Source organism: Zea mays, chromosome 10 (assembly GCF_902167145.1).
Source record: "Zea mays cultivar B73 chromosome 10, Zm-B73-REFERENCE-NAM-5.0, whole genome shotgun sequence".
In the NCBI taxonomy this organism is placed as follows: Eukaryota; Viridiplantae; Streptophyta; class Magnoliopsida; order Poales; family Poaceae; genus Zea; species Zea mays.
This window is the reverse complement of record NC_050105.1, coordinates 86408621-86430372: the sequence shown is the minus strand read 5'-3', so window position 1 is coordinate 86430372 and position 21752 is coordinate 86408621. Positions and strand designations below refer to the sequence as shown.

Sequence of the window (21752 nt, the reverse complement as noted above, 5' to 3'; positions counted from 1 at the left end):
AAGTGAAATGTGGTTACATGAGATAACTTGTTGATTGAACTAATTGATTGTTACCATGTATGCTTAGAAGGAGCAAATCTAGCTAAGTTAATAATGATAGAATTTGAAAAGCTAAAATTTGCTTTTAGGAACAGCTAGTGCTTTTGGCAAACCAAACCCCTCAGCCAAACAACTGCATAGTCTAGAGGTAGAGGAGTAGACTCCTCACACCGGTTAAGTCTAGCTGAGTATTAGTATACTCAGCCTTGCTTGTGGCACCATTTTGCAGGTACCATTCAGGAAATGGTTGATGGTGTGACTTGGCCTACCACCCTGCCACCGGGTTGGACGGTCGAGTGGGATGTTGCTCCGGCAGGAGAGGAGCATGAGGAGTAGTGGGCTAGGCCTTGCCCATTTCCTCATTACCGACGACATCGATTATCCGCTGCACTTTATTTTGTGAACTATATTTGCTACTCAAAAACTCCGATTTATGTAATAACTCAGTACTTAATTTGAGGTTTCCTGTTTTATTGTATTTCTTCTGTGACTCACCTTCGAGTGGGATTGTGGAATTTGATCCTGGTTAAGTGGCTCTATCAGACTAGATCTGAAGGACTGACGGGTTATTCCGATTTAAGTGTGTTACGGCCCCTGAGGCGTGACTTAGGCACTTAAGCTGGAATAATTCGGGTGGTTCTGCCACAGCTGTTATCAGAGCAAATTCCACCACAGAGAAGGACAATAAACCATGAATACCAATTTTCAAAACCTAAAACTTGCCTAGAAACTGTTACGGATCGTCAGGACTAGACCGCTAGACCTAGGACGAAAGGCCTTAGGCATAGAGGGAGAAATAGGTGGCTAATTAATTAGGCCCTGTGGGCCAATACTTATATTTTAAGGATGCCCTAAAAAGGCACCCTATCTTTCTTTTGAGAGGCAACGTTTCTTCCAGCATGCATGCATTATAAAACCCAAAGAGGAATTAAAATTTGAGCTAACCCCCTTTCTTTAAAACCATACGGACTCTCTTTTTCTTTTTCCTTCCACCATAATCTTTATCTTTGATTCCCTTCCGCAGATGAATTCACCCACCCCCGCCAGTGGAGGAGACTCTCGTTTCAGTTCTGACTTCCTTTCTCGCGATGGCTTTCCCTCCATCTTGTGGGAAGTGCTTAACTCTGCCGGTTACCCTACGCCCCCTTTGTACACGGTGCAGTTGTATGAGGAGCATCGGGTACCTCGTTGTCGGGTCTGGCTAACTTTGGAGGCTTATCCCCTTCAGCCGGGTTGGCGTTCTCTTGACTCTGAGACGATTGGACTCAGGACGGACGACACCGTTGAGGCAGCGGCCATGAAGACTCTGACGACTTTCTGTGGCTACCATCCCCTGGAGATGGTGATGCACCCCTTGGGACTCTTCCCTGCTGAGAAGAAGGATGATCCCATGTGGTGTAACCGCGTGAGCCATGTGAAGGATGTGTGGGCAATGTATCCTGACTTGGTTGGGAGGGTCACTGTTCAGTGCATGAGTGCGCTGTACCGCCTTCAGGCCCTTCAGGGCGATGCTATGACACTTCTTGCTAACACCGCTCAGACTGCCAAGCTCACTCTCGACAGTCGGGAAGATTTTGTGGTTGACCTATCCACAGAGTTGGTGGAGAAGGATCTGCAGGTGGAGAGGCTGAACCAGCGCATTGCCACCCTGGAGCAGCAAGTGGAGATCCGAGACAACACTATCGATGTCTTGGAGAACCAGCTTCACGATGTGCAGAGGAAACTCGAGGAAGCAAATGACCACTTGGACATGCACCACCTAGAGATGGAGGCCAATGAAGCAGGAAGCGAGGGAGAAGAGGCTCCCGAGGAGCTAGGACCAGCCCCTGGTGCCAATGGGACTACCTCCGCGATGCCCCCTTCACCCGTATCCAGTGTCGCTTCCACCGCTCAGGGTTAAGCAGTCGCTTTGACATTTTTAGGCGGATAGAAACCTATGCGAGCTTAGTAGTATCACATTTTGGACTAGGCTTATGGGTACTTTCCCCTGATTGATGTAACCCTGTAAACTTTTGAAATCTGTGGGATATTTGTCACCATGTTACCTTCTTTTTGAACCCAATATTATGATTATGGCATTTTCCTTCCATATGAGGTGATATCTTGTCGTTCGAAGCTGTGAGTTGGGATAACAATGGCGACAATCTCTGTTTTTAGATGGCAGCTAGGCAACGTCGCGGGCAGAACGAGCAAGCTCCCCCGCCACCTCCCCCAGCTCCCACAGTGCAGGAGCTGATGGCCCAACAGAATGAGATTCTGCGATAGCTCTTGCAGCGCCAGCCCCACCAACAGCATCATGGTGGAGGCCAGCATCAGCGACCTCCGGCTATGGCAACATACCAGGAGTTTCTGAGCACGCAGCCGCCCTTGTTCACCAAGGCAGAGGATCCGTTGGACGCCGACGTGTGGCTCCGCGTCGTCGAGTCCAAGTTTCCCCTCCTCACAGGAGACTGCCCTGATGAGGCCAAGGCTCGCTTCGCCGCACAGCAGCTTCGCGGCCCTGCTCGGACTTGGTGGGACCACTTCCGTGCTATGCTCCCCGCTGATCGTGAGGTATCTTGGGAGGAATTCAAGACTGCCTTCAGAGGACACCACATTCCAGCTGGCATTCTTGATCGGAAGTTGAATGAATTTCTGGCCCTTAATCAAGGAACCCGCACGGTACTGCAGTATGCACAAGCCTTCAACGACTTATGCCAGTATGCAGGGTATCATGCTGATTCTGATGAAAAGAAGAGGGATCGCTTCCGCAGGGGTCTCAATACCAAGCTGCGGGAACGACTCAACACTGTCCGGGCTGATAGCTTCAATGAGTTGGTCAACATGGCCATCTCCCAGGAGGATTGCATTGTTGCTCACCGGGCAGAGAAGAAGAGAAAGGCACCAATGGCAGCACCATCCGCTCAGGCTCAGAGGTTCCGGATTGTTTCTCACAATCAGAGCAGGGGTTTTCAGCAGCAGGCAGGCAGATGGGTGATCAGGCCACCTCAGCAGCAGCAGCAGCCGGCACCCAACCGCTACCCAGCTCCCGCCCCAAGGAACAATCAGCCTCCGCAGCAGCAGCAGTTCCGCCAGGGCAATGGGAACAAGTGTTTCACTTGTGGCAATGTGGGCCACTATGCCAAGAATTGTCCCAGGAACCAGCAGAGGCAGATGCCAGCACCAAATCAAGACAAGGGAAGAAAGCAGAAGGTGCAAGTCAGGCAAGGGAAGCTCAACTTCACTGCTCTAGAGGAAGTACCAGAAGGAGCTCCTATCATGACCGGTACCTTTTCAGTTTATAATCAACCTGCTTTAATTCTGTTTGATTCTGGTGCATCTCATAGTTTCATTAGCCAAAAGTTCAGTGCTAAATGCAAACTGCCATTCTCTCACTCAAAAGGGTCATTCATGATAGTCACACCTGGGGGTAAAATTGCAACTAATCAATTAAACCAAAGTGTGCCTATTCAACTGGGAAGCCACATTATCAAAACCACTCTTCTTGTGTTGGGATTGGAAAATGTGGACATTATTCTAGGGGCAAATTGGATGACCTTGCACCAAGTTGTGCTTGATGTAGCCAGTCGTACCGTGGAAGTTAATTCTCCTTTCTGCGGGAATTTCACTTTGATTCTGCCTAGTCAGGGTTCTTCTCAGTCATGTGCTTTCTCTATGACGGAGTTACCCCTGAAGAAGATCCCAGTGGTCTGTGAGTATGCAGATGTCTTCCCTGATGAATTGCCAGGAATGCCACCGGACCGGGATATTGAATTCGCCATCGAGTTGCAACCGGGAACGGCCCCAATTTCCAAGAGGCCCTACCGAATGCCACCCGCTGAGTTGGCAGAATTAAAGAAGCAATTGCAAGAGTTGCTGGATAAGGGTTTTATTCTCCCAAGCACTTCGCCTTGGGGATGTCCAGCACTGTTTGTGAAGAAGAAGGATGAAAGCTTGAGGCTGTGTATAGATTACCGCCCTCTTAATGCGGTAACTATCAAGAACAAGTATCCTTTGCCTCGTATTGATGTTCTCTTTGACCAGTTGGTCGGGGCCAAGGTGTTTTCCAAGATAGACCTTCGCTCTGGCTACCATCAGATCAAAATACGAGCAAGTGATATTCCGAAGACGACATTCTCAACCAGATATGGGCTATATGAATTCTTGGTGATGTCATTCGGGCTGACAAATGCACCAGCATATTTCATGTATCTGATGAATTCTGTTTTTATGCCGGAATTGGACAAGTTCGTGGTGGTTTTCATCGATGACATTTTGGTGTACTCAAAGAACGAAGAAGAACATGCCGGGCATTTGCATGTAGTGCTTCAACGTCTGCGAGAGCACCACCTTTATGCCAAGTTATCCAAGTGTGATTTTTGGCTAAAGGAAATCAAATTCTTGGGTCACACTATCTCTCAGGCTGGAATAGCTGTTGATCCTGATAAAGTGCAAGAGGTGATGAATTGGAGGCCACCAACAATTGTTCGCCAGATTCGGAGTTTTCTGGGATTAGCTGGTTATTACCGAAGATTTATTCCGGACTTCTCTCGAATTGCGAATCCTATTACTGAGTTGCTGAAGAAAGAGGTCAAATTTGTGTGGAGTCAGAAGTGCGAAGATGCCTTCCATGCATTAAGGCAGCATCTGACCACAGCACCAGTATTGGCACAACCCGACAGCAGCAAGCCTTTTGATGTATATTGTGATGCCTCTGGCACCGGGCTAGGTTGTGTCTTGATGCAAGACAACCGAGTCATTGCTTATGCCTCAAGAGCACTCAGGCCTCATGAGCAAAATTATCCCACTCATGACCTTGAGTTAGCAGCAGCGGTTCATGCATTGAAGATGTGGAGGCACTATCTAATGGGAACCCACTGCAACATCTTCACTGATCATAAGAGCCTTAAGTACATTTTTACTCAGGCTGATCTCAACATGAGGTAGAGAAGATGGCTAGAGCTGATCAAGGATTATGACCTGGAGGTACATTATCACCCAGGGAAAGCTAATGTGGTAGCAGATGCCTTGAGTCGGAAGTTGCAATGCAACTGTATTCTGATGGATTCTCGCATTAACACCTTGTGTGATGAGTTGAGCAAGATGCAAATTGAAGTGATTCCTTCTGGTTCTTTGTCTCACATTTCTGTTGAGCCAGCTTTGCAAGACCAGATTATCATGGCCCAGCTCAGTGACAAGGGAGTGCAGATTATCAAGAAGAATCTCCATCAGAAGGTTGAGAAGTATAATTGTTTCCGCCAGGATGAAAAAGGTGTGCTATGGTTCAAAAGCATATTGGTGATTCCTAAGGACCAGGATCTCAAGAGGAAAATTTTGGATGAGGCTCATCTCTCCAAATTCTCTATGCATCCGGGAAGCACCAAGATGTACCATGATCTGAAGCTTTTGTACTGGTGCACCAGAATGAAGAGGGAGATAGCCCAGTATGTATCAGAGTGTGACACCTGTGAGAGGATAAAGGCAAGCCACTTGAAGTCAGCTGGAGCGTTGCAACCACTGTCCGTACCTTCGTGGAAGTGGGACGACATCAGCATGGATTTCATTGTGGGTCTGCCCAACACCTCTCGTCATCATGATTCAATTTGGGTTATTGTAGACCGATTGACGAAAGTGGCACATTTTCTTCCTGTGCACACCACTGATAAGGCTCAGAAATATGCAGAATTGTATATTGACCGGATCGTGTGTTTGCACGGATTACCGCGGACCATTGTTTCTGACCGAGGGGCCCAATTTGTTGCCAGATTTTGGGAACAATTGCAAGAGTCTTTGGGAACCAAGCTAATCAGGAGTTCAGCTTACCACCCACAGACTGATGGTCAGACGGAAAGGGTAAACCAGATTCTGGAAGATATGCTGAGAGCTTGTGCGATCGATTGTGGCAAGAACTGGGATAAGCACCTCTCCTTGGCAGAGTTTGCTTATAACAATAGTTATCAATCCAGCCTAAAGATGGCACCTTTTGAAGCTCTCTATGGAAGAAGGTGCAGGACACCACTCAATTGGTCTCAACCTGGTGAAAGAGAAGTTTTTGGACCTGATTTGGTGACTGAAGCCGAAAGGAAGGTCAAGCTAATCAGGAAGAATCTAGAAGCTGCTCAGGCCAGGCAGAAGAGCTATCATGATAAAAGGAGGAAACCTCTCCAGTTCGCGGTGGGAAGTTTTGTATACCTCAAGGTATCACCCACCAAGGGAGTGCAGAGGTTTGGGATCAAAGGCAAGCTAGCCCCTCGTTACATTGGACCTTATGAGATCATCGAAGCATGTGGACCCGTGGCATACAAGCTGAAGTTACCTTCAAAGATGTCTGCCATTCACAGTGTATTCCATGTATCTCAGCTGAAAAAGTGTGTTCGATTGCCGACTGAGATCATAGCAGAGCCAGAATTGGAGATAGAGCCAGATCTATCGTACCAAGAGTACCCCTCCAAGATTCTGGATTGCAAGGAAAGATCAACTCGGGCTAAATCGATTAAGATGTTTAAGGTCCAGTGGAGTAATCACTCAGAGGAGGAAGCTACTTGGGAAACCGAGGAATTCTTAAGATCCAACTTCCCTGATTGCCTACCTAAGGAAGCTGGTACCTAATCACCCCCAACCCCTCCTCCTGCCTTTCGAATCTAATTTTCAAAAATATGATCTCAATTCAGAATGAAGAAACTATAAAGTAAAACTTAAAAGGACTTCCTTCTGAAGTTGCAAAGAGAATGACATTCGAAGAGCAGTTTATCCTAATAATAACAATAATCACCCATTAAGTCTCACCCTTCGCTTCGCCCTGGGAGGACTCTGGCCCGAATCTCGGGACGAGATTCCTTTAAGGGGGGAAGGCTGTGACACCCCAGTGTCACCTAGGGTTTCTCTCAAATGCCAAACCAAGAACCATTATTTTATGTGAACCAAAGTAGGAATGAGCATCAAAATAACTTAAGTAATAAAGAAGTCACCAAGTATATACTTAAAAGTGTCATGATCAAAACAATTGAGTCCTTGAAAAGGGTAGAATGTGCAACCCTAATTAAAAACCCTAAGTAAGCCCCATGAACAAAAATTCAAGAAAATAAGAAAAAGGGAATGAAAAGTTTAAAATTATGACTTGAGCCAATTATATAAGTTAAAGTATATTTATTAAGCAACAAGAAAGATTGAGAAGGCTTAGCCAAAATAACTCAAATAAATCCCCAAATCAGCCCTTGATCTATGAACCCTTGGAGAAATTCAGATTTCTCAATTTCTGAATTTTAGACCTCTTCCCAAAGATCATCTGTGTTCTCTGCCTTTCGAAACTCAAAGCCAGGAGATCCAAATATCAAAGTTGTGCCAAATTCCCTTGAACACATCCTGGAAAAGTTTGAACTCAAACCAAATTCATTTGGCACGGTTTTGGCGCAGCTTAACCTCGGGACCAGGCATTCTGACACTGGCACCTTGGTGACGCTACAACTCCCTGTCCCTAGCCTAAAACCGCGCGACGTCCATACACAAAAGACAAAGCTTGGTCTGGTGAACAAATCCCTTGCAGCGATCTTGCCCAAATTCGCGAAGATTTGCTCCCAATCGGCGCTTGAACAGGGGCAGAGGCAACGGAAACACGTGTTCGACCGTGGCTGACACCCCTGGTTCACGCCCGTTCGCGCACCGCGCCTCCCAGTGCACGCCCGCGCGCACTCGCCGGTCCACGACCGCCCGTGCACCGTGCCATGCCTATAAAGCCTTCCCAGGCGCGCCCCACTTTGCCCCGCACTCACCCTCACCGGCCAGCCACTTTCCCTTAGCTCCGGCGAGCTTAATTCCGCCCGCCATTGCCGCCAGAGCTTCGGCCATCGTGGCCAGCCCACTCCAGCCATCCTCTGGGCAAGCCAGTGCTTCGGCTAGCTCCACCAGTAGCCCGTGAAGCTTGCCAAGCCCTCGGACCCGGCCGGACTTCACCGGAGGCCCGAGATCGACCTCACCGGACTTCGGTCTTTCGCCGCCGCGCATGGACCGAGCTATCCAGTGAGTCTCCGACCAATTCCTTGCGCTCATAGCTTCTCTGGCATCCCGTGGACCTCCCTGACCCATTTGATTGAACTATCTCGCCGTGACCAGGCCGGTCTCCTCGCCGCCGACGAGCATCCCCGCCTGCGCGCGTGGACCGACCGACTCCGGCCATCTCCGACGGCGTTCCGCACACCGTTGTGATCCCCGAGACCTCCCCTTCGTCCTCGACCACTTCACCGGAGCAATATCGCCGCCGGTAAGCCCCTCCGCCCTTTTCTCCGCTGCGGCTACTGTTTAAGGTAGAAGAAGGACCTCGGGTTAGGATTTGTAGAACCCGAGGGGTTTTCTGTAATGTCAGTGACTCATGTGAATAGTAACCTAAGGACTGATTCGCGAAGAAAACTTAGAAAACCGCCAGGGACCCCAGTGCAAAGTGGATTTCCATTTAATCAATTCTGTTATTCTTTTTAAAATGACTAGAGAACTTAGAAAATCCATAACTTGATGAAATCTTAATAAAAAGTTGTCAAACCAATTTTGCTAGCTCCTGAATTTTATGATCTATCATTTAAAAATAGTAAACCCTATGCTTTCTGTTCTAAATTTTAAAGTTTAAAATTAAAAATAGAAACCCACTAAACCTTGTTTAATTAAGGAAAATTAGTTTTTCTTTTGTGCTGAGCTTAAAAAATTTGTAGATGTTTAAACCTCATTTAGACACTGTTTAAAAATAGTAGGAACCCCAGCATTGAAAAATATGGTGTAGTTTTCCATTTAAAGCTATTTTACCCAAAACTTAGAGAAAATCAGAAAGGCATTAGAAATTATTGAACAGTGATTAAGATTATTTTTCCTAGTTTACTTATGTAACAGAGAACCTAGGAAAAATACAGAGATCATTAATTTGGACCAGTTTTAAATTAAAATGATTTGTTTAGCCTTATATGGACTAAAAATCAATTATTAGAGTTACAAAACTATAACCAAAATGATTAATAAAAATCTAGTGGACTTATAACCACCAGAGCCCCACTACAAAAATACAGAGCACCTCAGCCCAACTTGTTAAGTAAGGAAAATAAATACAAAGTGATAATAAGGCATTTTCCAAATAAATCATGAACAACCCCTATTAATGTGATAATGGGCAACCAAAAATTAGCTAAGTCCATGATGAGATAAACTACCAGAGAAAAATGCAAACCCATGAAAAAGAAGCAAACCCATACCTATTACAAATGATTTAGGAGGAAGGCCACTTAATTCAAATAATGCAAACCACCCCTTCCCTTAAGCAAAAAGAAGCCAAACTTTAGAATGATTGCTCTTGCACAAAATACTAACTATGAAAAATAAGAACTCTGTTGTTTGATTTTTTTCAAATATAGTGGTAGTAGAAAGCACCCATTTGGCTAGAAACTTGAGAAAACCATAGAAAAATAATTAAAAGGTAGTAATGGCTAGAAATTTGTATCAAGTCATGTTGTAACACCTAAAAGCCAGCAAAAATAAGTTTTAGAGAATTACCCACTGTTAAATAGTAGTTGTAGTTCAAAGCACCCCTTCTGCCCTAGAGTTTGATAATTTTGTCCAGAGAAAACTATTCACCTTCTGATCCCCAAATTTTGAGACAGAGCAACACACACCAGTAATAAGCCACTGTAATATTTGCAGAATTTTTGGAATTTTATAAAAGCAACTTGTAGTTCAAACCTACTCCAAAACATTAAAAGAATAAAAGAAAAAGGAAAGAAGAAATAAACCCCACCTCAATAAGTCTAACTTGAGTACTTATCATTTATCCCTAAGACTTAAAAGGAATTCAGTGGAACCCCAAAAAAATAAACCTACCACTTACCTTAGCTAAGTTTAACCCAATTTACCAAGTATACCACTAAAGGGTTTTACATAAGTAAAGTTAACTTGTTTAAACTCAAAAGATCATACATCTTTAAAGTTGTAATTTCTAAAAGCACATATCATATCATGCATATATCTTACGCATTGCATTCATTAGATTGTAATCTTGCCGACGGAGAGTACGTGCTCATCCCCGAGCAAGGACCTGTCCAAGAGGAGGACTAGGAGCAGGCTTCAGAGGCTGCTATCGAGGATCTCCCCGCAGCCCCAGCAATTGAAGGCAAGCCCCGGTTTTATGCATAACCATGTTATTATATGCTACTTTACTACACTTAATGCTTGTAGGATTGCAATGTGCACTTAAGTGTAGGAGTTGCCTGAAACCTCTAGTTGCATGAACTTAGGATTCCTTTTTGAGATGAATACTAGTATGCTAGGCCGAGTAGCTGCTTGCTAATCAGGATCTCGGTAGAAGTCGAGTGATTTTCTAGCACTCGCGCGAGGTCAGGAATTGATTGTATTCATCTTGATAACGGGATTTATGTTGGTCTATGGACTTGGATCTAGGGAGGATGCCTTGTCCATGAGACGGGAAAAATGAATTAAGGATTAATGTGTGGATACCTGAGTCAAGCTTTTGAACGTACTAAGCACATGCCGGGAAAAATGGTAACCGGTAAACCTAGTACCTAAGTGAAGCCGGGCGCGGACTTTATCCCTCATGCGACCTGAGACTGGGTCTCCCATGCTAGCTATGGTGGGTACAAGTGCGGTCACTGCACGGCGGCAGCCGGGGTCAGTGGAGCATTGTAGGCCAAGGCGGTGAGGCCTGGACACGAACGGGGAATCAATGGGGACGGTTGTCATGTGTAGGGTCGAAGTACCCTGACATGTCGTGTGTTTAGGTGTACCTTGCAAGGTTTAAAACTCGATTCGAATCGTCTGCTTCTCGCAGCTAATGAGACTGCTTGATTCCTTGTACTGCATCGAGTAAGAAGTGAAATGTGGGTACATGAGATAACTTGTTGATTGAACTAATTGATTGTTACCATGTATGCTTAGAAGGAGCAAATCTAGCTAAGTTAATGATGATAGAATTTGAAAAGCTAAAATTTGCTTTTAGGAACAGCTAGTGCTTTTGGCAAACCAAACCCCTCAGCCAAACAACTGCATAGTCTAGAGGTAGAGGAGTAGACTCCTCACACCGGTTAAGTCTAGCTGAGTATTAGTATACTCAGCCTTGCTTGTGGCACCATTTTGCAGGTACCATTCAAGAAATGGTTGATGGTGTGACTTGGCCTACCACCCTGCCACCGGGTTGGACGGTCGAGTGGGATGTTGCTCCGGCAGGAGAGGAGCATGAGGAGTAGTGGGCTAGGCCTTGCCCATTTCCTCATTACCGACGACATCGATTATTCGCTGCACTTTATTTTGTGAACTATATTTGCTACTCAAAAACTCTGATTTATGTAATAACTCAGTACTTAATTTGAGGTTTCCTGTTTTATTGTATTTCTTCTGTGACTCACCTTCGAGTGGGATTGTGGAATTTGATCCTGGTTAAGTGGCTCTATCAGACTAGATCTGAAGGACTGACGGGTTATTCCGATTTAAGTGTGTTACGGCCCCTGAGGCGTGACTTAGGCACTTAAGCTGGAATAATTCGGGTGGTTCTGCCACAGGGCGTGTCGTTGATTTTGATGGATGGTTGATGTATGTCCCTAGAGAAGACGTCCGGGGGAACCGTCGTTCGTCCCGAGGTTATTTTAGCCAGCTCATCCGCAGTCTCGTTGTACCGTCGAGCAACGTGGTTGAGTTCCAGCCCGTAGAACTTATCTTCTAAGCACCAAACTTCGTCGCAATAGGCCTCCATTTTTTGATCACGGCAGTGGGAGTTCTTCATGACCTGGTCAATGATGAGCTGCGAGTCGCCACGAGCGTCGAGGCGCCAAACCCCTAGCTCGACGGCGATGCGCAGTCCATTAACCAAGGCCTCGTACTCGGCCATGTTGTTTGATGCCGGAAAATGGAGGCGCAGTATGTAGCGCACATGTTTCCCGAGGGGTGAGATGAAGAGCAAGCCAGCACCTGCTCCTATTTTCATAAGCGACCCATCGAAGTACATGGTCCAAAGTTCGGGCTGTATTGGAGCTGTCGGCAATTGGGTGTCGACCCATGCAGCCAGGAAGTCTGCCAAGACTTGAGATTTTATGGCCTTCCGAGGAGCGAATGAAAGTGTTTCGCCCATGAGTTCCACTGCCCATTTTGCTATCCTACCCGAGGCCTCTTGGCACTGGATGATCTCTCCCAGGGGGAAGGATGACACCACAGTCACCGGATGAGACTCGAAGTAGTGTCGCAACTTTCGTAATGTTAGAATTACTGCGTACAGTAGCTTCTGGATTTGTGGGTAGCGAGTCTTGGTCTCGGACAGCACCTCGCTGATGAAGTAGACCGGCCTATGGATGAGCAGTGCATGCCCCTCTTCTCGTCTCTCGACTATGATCGCGGCGCTGACCACCTGAGTGGTTGCGGCTACGTAAATCAAGAGGGCTTCTCCCTCAGCGGGGGCACCAAGATGGGCGCATTAGTAAGGAGTGCTTTAAGGTTTCCAAGGGCTTCTTTGGCCTCGGGGGTCCAAGTGAAGCGCTCGGCCTTCCTTAAGAGGCGGTACAAGGGCAATCCTTTCTCGCCGAGGCGCGAGATGAAGCGGCTCAGAGCCGCAAGGCATCCCATGACCCTTTGTACTCCTTTTAAATCTTTGATTGGTCCCATGTTGGTGATGGCCGCGATTTTCTCCGGGTTGGCCTCGATGCGTCGTTCAGAGACGATGAACCCTAGGAGCATGCCTCGGGGGACTCCGAAGGCACACTTCTCGAGATTGAGTTTTACACCCTTCGCTCTTAGACACCTGAATGTTATCTCAAGGTCAAAGAGGAGGTCAGAGGCTTTTCTTGTCTTGACAACGATGTCATCGATGTAAGCCTCGACCGTTTTGCCGATGTGCTCTCCGAACACGTGGTTCATGCTCCTTTGGTAGGTTGCACCTGCATTCCTCAAGCCAAATGGCATAGTAGTATAACAATACATGCCAAAGGGTGTGATGAAAGAAGTCGCGAGCTGGTCGGATTCTTTCATCTTGATTTGGTGATAGCCTGAATAGGCATCGAGGAAAGACAGGGTCTCACACCCAGCAGTGGAGTCCACAATTTGATCGATGCGAGGCAGAGGGTAGGGAACCTTTGGACATGCTTTGTTTAAACCAGTGTAGTCTGCGCACATCCTCCATTTCCCACCTTTTTTCTTTACAAGCACAGGGTTAGCTAACCATTCTGGATGGAATACCTCTTTGATGAACCCTGCAGCCATCAGCTTGTGGACCTCCTCGCCTATGGCCCTGCGCTTTTCTTCATCAAAGCGGCGTAGGTGCTGCTTCACGGGTCGGTCACCGGCTCGGATGTCCAGCGAGTGCTCGACGACATCCCTCGGTATGCCTGGCATGTCCGAGGGACTCCACGCAAAAATTTTGGCGTTTGCGCAGAGAAAGTCGACAAGCACTGCTTCCTATTTGGGGTCGATCTCGGAGCCGATCTTGACTTTCTTGCCGGCATCGTTGCTGGGGTCGAGAGGGACAGACTTAACCGCCTCGGCCGGTTCGAAGTTGTCGGCGTGGCGCTTCGCATCATGCGCCTCCTTGGAGAGGCAATCCAGGTCGGCGATGAGGGCCTCAGACTCAGCGATGGCCTCAGCGTACTCCACGCATTCCATGTCGCACTCGTAAGCGTGGCGGTACGTGGATCCGACGGTGATGGTTCCGTTAGGGCCTGGCATCTTGAGCTTGAGGTACGTGTAGTTGGGGATGGCCATGAACTTGGCGTAGCACGGTCTTCCCAACACTGCGTGATAGGTACCTCAGAACCCGACCACCTCGAAAGTGAGGGTTTCCTTTCAGAAGTTGGAGGGAGTTCCGAAGCAGACGGGCAAATCAAGTTGCCCAAGGGGCAGGACACGCTTACCGGGGACGATCCCGTGAAAAGGTGCTGCACCAGCCCGGATCGTGGACAAATCGACCCCCAAGAGCCCTAGGGTCTCGGCGTAGATGATGTTGAGGCTGCTGCCTCCGTCCATGAGGACCTTGGTGAGACTAGCGTTGCCGATTACAGGGTCAACGATGAGCGGGTACCTTCCTGGGCTCGGTACGCAGTCGGGGTGGTCGCCTTGGTCGAAGGTGATGGGCTTGTCGGACCAGTCTAGGTAGACCGGCGCCGCTACCTTCACCGAGTAGACCTCCCGGCGCTCCTGCTTGCGGTGCCGAGCCGAGGTGTTCGCCACTTGTCCGCCGTAGATCATGAAGCAGTTGTGGACCTCCAGGAACTCCTCTTCCTTGTCGCCCCCTTCTTGTTGTTGCATGGGTCCTTGCCACCTTCTGCCGAGGGTCCAGCCTTGTTGAAGTAACACTGGAGCATGTCGCACTCCTCAAGGGTGTGCTTGACGTGACCCCTGTGATAGGGGCACGACTCCTTGAGCATCTTGTTGAACATGTTGTCCCCTCCAGGAGGTTTCCGAGGGTTCCTGTGCTCGGCAGCAGCGACGAGATCCGCGTCAACGGCGTTGCGTTTTGCTTGCGCCTTCTTCTTGGCCTTCTTCTTCGTGCCACGCTGGACGGACGCCTCGAGGGCATCTTCCTTCTGTCTTCCCTGAGGCTGCTTGTCCTTCCGGAAGATGGCTTCGACCGCCTCCTGACCAGAGGCGAACTTGGTGGCGATGTCCATCAATTCGCTCGCCTTGGTGAGAGTCTTGCGTCCCAGTTTGCTCACCAGGTCTCGGCAAGTGGTGCCGGCGAGGAATGCCCCGATGACGTCCGAGTCGGTGATGTTGGGCAACTCGGTGCGCTGCATGGAAAACCGCCGGATGTACTCTCGCAGGGATTCCCCTGGCTACTGGCGGCAGCTCCGGAGATCCCACGAGTTCCCAGGGCGTACGTACGTACCTTGGAAATTTCCGGCGAAGGCCTTGACTAGGTCGTCCCAGTCGGAGATCTGCGTAGGAGGCAGATGCTCCAGCCAGGCCCGGGCAGCGTCGGAGAGGAAAAGGGGGAGGTTGCGGATGATGAGGTTGTCATCGTCCGTCCCTCCCAACTGGCACGCCAGACAGTAATCCGCAAGCCACAACTCTGGCCTTGTATCCCCTGAGTACTTGGTGATGCTAGTCGAGGCTCAGAACCGGGCCGGGAACGACGCCCGTCGTATGGCCCAGCTGAAGACTCACGGATCTGGTGGTTCGGGCGAGGGGCTCCGATCCTCCTCACTGTCGTAGCGTCCTCCGCGCCTGGGGTGGTAGCCTCGACGCACCCTCTCCTCGAGACGGGCTCGACGGTCGCGGCGGTGTTGCTCATCGCCGAGGCGATCCGGGGCTGCGGGCGTCCCGTCCCATGTGCGCTCGGTGCGAACCGAGGCCTCCCGCATGCGTCGGGTGGACGTTGCGCGATGCTCCGAGGGGCACCCTCGCCTTTGGGAGGCAGAGCTCTCGGCTCGCCGGACTGCGGCATCTTCCAGGAGATCCTTGAGTTCGCCCTGGATACGCCGCCCCTCGGTGGTGGATGGCTCTGGCATTGTTTGAAGTAGCATCGCCGCTGCAGCTGGGTTCTGGCTGGCCCCGCTGAAGGCCGGGGCAGCCCCGCCCTGGCATCGTCAATGATATGGCGCTGGACGTCCCGGGCCCGATGACGCGCTCCTCCGGCGAGTGCCCGGCCTGCCCACTCCTGCTCGATGTCCTGGCGGAGCTGCACAAGCCACCCCGTTTCTTCGTCGAGCTTGGCCTGCATCTCGCGGAGTTGCTCGAGCTTTGTGTCCTGACCCCCCGCAGGGACTTGGACCACAGCTAGCTCCCGCGAGATCTCAATGCGAGACGTGGGCACAGGGGCGTCGTCATCTTCCGGCATGCTGAGGTGGTTGTCTTCGTCGTGATCCCCCTGATCGATGTGGAAACACTCGCGACTTGGGCCATAACCCTCGTCGTCAAGGCTGTGGTCATCGTCGGAGCAGCCAGAGAGGCAGTAGTCACATGCGGACATGAAGTCTCGCATGACACTGGGATCAGGAAGTCCGGAGAAATCCCAACTGAAGTCAGGGTCATCTTCTTCCTCGGAACCCACGAGTCTGGAGGTTGAGACGGCCATCAGTCAGTCCCAAGTTGACCACATATGGTACCCTGGAAGGTCAGGATATGCCCTTGCGAAAGCGCTCACTGAAGCGGGGTCGCTTGGTGGATCGAAGCTGAATCTAAAGCGAACAGGGTGGAAAACGGATGGTACCTCTTGGTTGATGGACAATGGTGAAGTCGCATCGGGGACGGAATGCACCGTTATCTCAGGTACGAGGCTAACGTCTAACAAGTCCTTCACGAGGGTGCTGGCGTCATCAGTCCGCTTGCGGCTGGCACGTTGCTGGGAAGCGACACCCGTCATTGTCTCAGGTGCGAGGACAACACCCGACATGTCCCCCGCAGGGGTGCCGGCGTCGTCGACTTGCTCTGGTCCGACAGCCGACGAGGCGCCGCCTCCTGCCTGGCCACGGTTGCCCCGTCTCCTCCTCCGGCGAGGAGGGTGGCGGGGCAAACCCGGGTGTTCCTCTTCTGCCGCAGGGAGATGCCGTCGTCGAGTTCGCCGCCGCCGAGCGAGCTGACGACCGTCGTTGTTGTCGTGCTGCAAGGGGAGGAGTACCATGTCGTAGCTACTGTCGGGGGACATGAACTCGAGAGTCCCAAAGCGGAGCACCGTCCCCCGCTGAAGAGGCTGCTGAAGGCTACCCATCTGGAACTTCAACGGGAAAGTGTTTGTCAACACGCAGCAGGCCCCTACCTGGCGCGCCAATTGTCGGCGTTTCAGACCCGCGAGGACCGTCAACCGACCAGTGAATTTGTCGCTGTGTGTCCCTGCCCAGATGGGTTGATGCAAGATGGAACACAAGCGGGAGGGTGAGGCTTATATTATCTTGCACCGGGGTGCTTGTAGTAGGGGTTACAAGCGTCGCGAGAGAGCGAGAGAGAGCGAGCGAGAGAGAGAGAGAGAGAGAGAGAGAGAGAGAGAGAGAGAGAGAGAGAGAGAGAGAGTTCGGTCTTGAGGTGAGGTGTCTGAGTTAGCCTCCACCGCGTCTCTCCTACTCTGCTTGCCTCTCTTCGCCTGCCTTCGCCCTCGTCAGGAAGGCCCTGGACATCCCCTTTTATAGATACAAGGAGATGCCCAGCTGTACAATGGGGTTGTAGCTATGTGCTAACGTGGCTGGCGGAGAAATGCCTTGAGCCCTGTACACGTGCTAGCGTGGCCGTCGGAGAAGTGCTTGAGCCCTGTAGAAGCATAGCTGGCAGTGTGGCATGGATCATGCTGATGTTTCCTTGCTTTCGTAGGGGGTTGAGAGCAACCGACGTCATGGGCGCACGCGGGGAACCATCATTACCTGCTACCGGAGTAGTTTGACGTGACTCCGGTCTTGTTCCTTCGTAGCAAGGGGTGGCTAGCTAGCGGTAGGGTAATGATGTATCCCCTGTAGCGTAGTCGGTCCGAGGCCGAGGTCGGGCGAGGCGGAGACTTCTCCTGAGGCCGAGGCCGAGGTCGGGCGAGGATGTGACTCCTCCCGAGGCCGAGGCCGAGGCCTAGGGTCGGGCGAGGCGGAGCTCCCTGTTGCGCCCGAGGCTGAACTCGGGGGAGGTCATGAGTTACTGTTGTCTGTTTTACCCTGGTGGTTGGCACAGTAGTCGGAACGGGGTGAATAGCGTTGTTTTCCTATCAGAACGGTCAGTAAAGGGGCGAAGTGACTGTGGTCACTTCGACCTTGCCGACTGAGGCACACGTGTCAGGATAAGGTGTCAGGCGATCTCCGCATTAAATGTGCATGCGATACGGTCGGCTGGTAAGGCGATTCGGCCGAGGTCGTTGTACGACAAAGTATGCCCGAGCTTAGCCTCGGGTGAGACGGGGGTGCGTCTGCTGACTGAGGGGGCCCTCGGGCGAAGCGTGAATCCGTCCGGGACTACTGTTCCCGCCCGAGGCCGGGCTCGGGCGAGGCGAGGTCGCGTCCCTTGGTAGACGAGGCCCTGACTTGAACCGTGCTTATCAGTCGTTTATGGTTTGTTCTGAAGATGTTTTCCAGCCAGGTTAAGGAGCATTGGGGTACCCCTAATTACAGTACCCGACACACATGGAGGTGAAGAAACTCCGCTTCAAAGTGTTTTTTCTACGTAAATCTTTGTGTCTATTTTATTTCCTAACAATGTTTCACCTTACATCTTAGATCTTTAGCAATTTACTACTCTTTGGTTCTCAGTTTCACTTTCACCCATTTGAATGTAATAACGACAAAACATGTGCTTTTGAGATGACATGGCTTATGTGTGATTCGGTGGCATAACCATGTGGATGATCTCTGCAGAGATTATAAATGTTTTTATCCCTCTCGATAGCACTGATGGGCTTATTAACTCTGCAGAAAATGGCTAAAAAAGTTCCAGTGCTAGCTAAACGTGTAGTTCCTGGAATTGATAAAACTGCTGATGTCACTTCTCATCCACCGACTGTCTCCCAAAAGGTAGGTTCAGTTGCAGTTATACAGAGTCATTGTAGTTATTTTTATGGACAATTGATATGTTTAATAATATTAGTTGAACACAGTTTTCTAGTAACTTAAATCGTGTCTTTCATTGCCTAAAAGTAGTTCAAGTCATGACCTTGCCCTTTTGAACACTATGTTTTTTAAGGAGTTCCTCACATTCCTGATTCCTCTGAATATCTATTTAAGCTGCTGCGTGCTTATTCTGTTGAATGTATATACAAGATGTCCAAATATAATTCTACATGACACTGTCATGGAAGTTGATTCGCCTCTTTCTTCGAGATGCAATGAAGATCAGTGGCAGGTCTAACAGAGGATCTGGAGTAATCATCAATGGCAACAACATTCATGTCTTTATTTCTGTATCCTTTCTGACCATTATAATTCCCATGATTTGTGGTACCTGTGTTGGTACTAGTTGTCATACCATGGCAAACAAGAGTTCACCTATCTGTAAAATAGGATGTACTCAGCATGTCATTTGGGCAGTTTTTCTTGCAATATTTCTGAGATGCAATGTGTATTTATTTATTTTGCTTGGGAAAAACTGAACCCTTAGGATAAGGGAATAACTTGCCATGTATTTATTAGAGTTCTGACATTTGCACACCAATCTAGAACCGAAACAGGTTTGAAATAGTGTACTTGTTTAAAACTTAATCTAACTAGCTTTTAATAGATGGCCTCCCATTTTTATGGAAAAAGCTAGTTAACTTTGAGCTATGTGCTATTCACATTGGAGTGGAGCATGACGGTTTGTGTGATTGGAGAACCCGTCGTAACCCACTTCAAGCTGGAAATACACAATTGAGGTTTCTGGGTCATGTTTATTGTTTTTTTAATAAAGCTTTACTGTAGTGGGTCCCTACAGTATTCCTTTTATTTCTTTTGTATAAATATGCTCACATATTACATTTTTGTGTTACAGCGTTTGCATCCAATGTCTGACGTTTTCAGCTACCGTATCCTGCATCTTGTAGGTATTAAGGTTCAGCTCTTGTACGAACATGGTTTTCAGCATGATGGTCATGTTTATTGTTTAACTGACTCTACTCTTAAGAGTTCTGTATCCGGGGTCATGTTTGTTGCTTAACATTTTAAGAGATCGCTGCAATTGCAATGGCACAGATGTGTCTATTTTCACACTTTGCTGAAAGTACTGTTGTGTCTGTGTGTCACATGTTAGAACACTTGGTTCAGCAGTCTCAAGGTCGAGAGGCTAACTAGAATCCTCGGCCAGAAGTTTCAGTTCAAGATCTTGCATCTCGTGCGACCAGAGGAGTTGAATGAAAGCCAATCGGATTTTGCTTCCAAACACTGAAAATGAACACTTCACTTCAATTGAGATGAAGCAAGTGCTTAAACCATGAACACATCACCGAACGAGTGATCTCATGATTACAAAACGTTCCTAATACTCACATGAGACCAGCAAAACAAACGGATCACAAACCGAACACCAAAAAGTCTAAAACGGTCAAATACAGTATCGTCAACAAGTGATGTTTTCAGCAGTACGATTTTTTGTTCTTGAATTCAAAACTAAACTAAACGAACTCCGATTGAGATGAAATTTTACACACGCCTGAGAAAATACATTTCCAAGATCTCCCCAAATTTTGAGCTCAATTAAACTTGTGAATCACCCGCAGATTTAAAAATACAGCCAGAAATTAGGGTTTTGTTGGGGTTTTCTAGAACGAGTTCAAACTGAGGTTTTCTCAAATCGCGACCAAAATCTAAAACAACTAGTTGTATGCAGTGGTCCAACAAATGCAACTCACCACCAATCAAACTCCAAACCAAATCCTCTCAAAGGAATCAAAAGTTTTTCACCAACAACACAAGATCGGGAAAAGGAGAAACCAAGACTATAAAACTTCAGAAATTCCAGCAAAGGTACAAACTGAGGTTTGAAGCCAAAGAGCCCTGTGGGCCGGACCAACGCCCTTCCTCTGATTAAACTTGAAAATCAGGAACACAGTCGAAGAACAAAATCGCTGCGAAACCCTCGGTCCAACTGGTGTCTACCTAGAGAGAAAACTAAGAGCTCTAGAATGAGTGCTCAAAACAAATGGTATGACCTCTCACTCGTATTTATTTCACCATTTGGGAGGTAATGTTAGGCCCCAAAGGGGGAGAAAATGCTCAAGGGCTCTCAAGTTCTCCGTTTTTGGCGATTAATGCCAAAGGGGGAGAAAATATTAAGCCCAAAGCAAAAGGACCACACCACCACCGTTTCAAAATTTAAATAATTATTTCAATTGGTACTTGGTCAAAATGAATTTGTCAATTGATTTTTCAAATGGTATCTTTAAAAGGTCAAATATTCAAATTGGTATCAAGATTTTTGAATTAAAATAAACTTTCAATTGGCATAAATTTTTCAAGTGATTTTCCAAATTGGTATCTTCAAAATTTCAATTGATATATATTTCACTTGGTATCTATTTCAAAAACCCTCTTCAAAGCTAAGGGGAGAATTCATTCAGGGTAGTTTTTTATTTAGTCAAAGGAAAAGCATTTGAAACATGGGGAGAAATTTCAAATCCTAAAAATGTTTTTTGCAATCATATTCCTATACCTTTGACTACTTGCAAAAGTTTTTTTGAAAAGTTTTCCAAAAAGATTTGCAAAAACAAAACATGTGGTGCAAATGTGGTCCAAAATGTTAAATAAAAGAAAGCCAATCAATTCACTCTTATTCTTAGTAATACTTTCAAAATGGTTTAACTCCAAGTAACCTATGCACATTCATCGTAAATGCAAACTAGTTACATTTCTGTACTTTATATTGCTTTGGTTTGTGTTGGCATCAATCACCAAAAAGGGGGAGATTGAAAGGGAAATTGGGCTAACCATTTCCTATAATTATATTTGGTGGTTGACGACCAACACAAACATGTGGACTAACTAGTTTGTCTAGAATTCATGTATTACATGTGTGAAAGTCGCCTAGAAGGGGGGGGGGGATAGGCGTAATCTGAAATTTACAACTCAAAACACAAGCTACGAGCCGGGGTTAGCGTTAGAATTAAATCCGAGTCCGGTAGAGAGGGGGAAAACAAATCAACCAAAAAATAAAGCAGACGAACATGGTGATTTGTTTTACCGAGGTTCGGTTCTAAAGAACCTAGTCCCCGTTGAGGTGGTCACAAAGACCGGGTATCTTTCAACCCTTTTCCTCTCTCTCAAACGGTCACTTAGACCGAGTGAGCCTTCTTCCTTAATCTCACGGGTCACTTAGACCTCGCAAGGACCACCACA

The 21752-nt window shown here is 48.1% G+C and overlaps 1 pseudogene; it reads left to right on the top strand.

Annotated features, from left to right (window-relative positions):
* Positions 1 to 19775, top strand: part of LOC109942853 (RNA polymerase II-associated protein 3-like) — a 58626-nt pseudogene extending 38851 nt beyond the window's left edge.
* The last annotated feature ends 1977 nt before the right edge of the window (positions 19776 to 21752 follow it).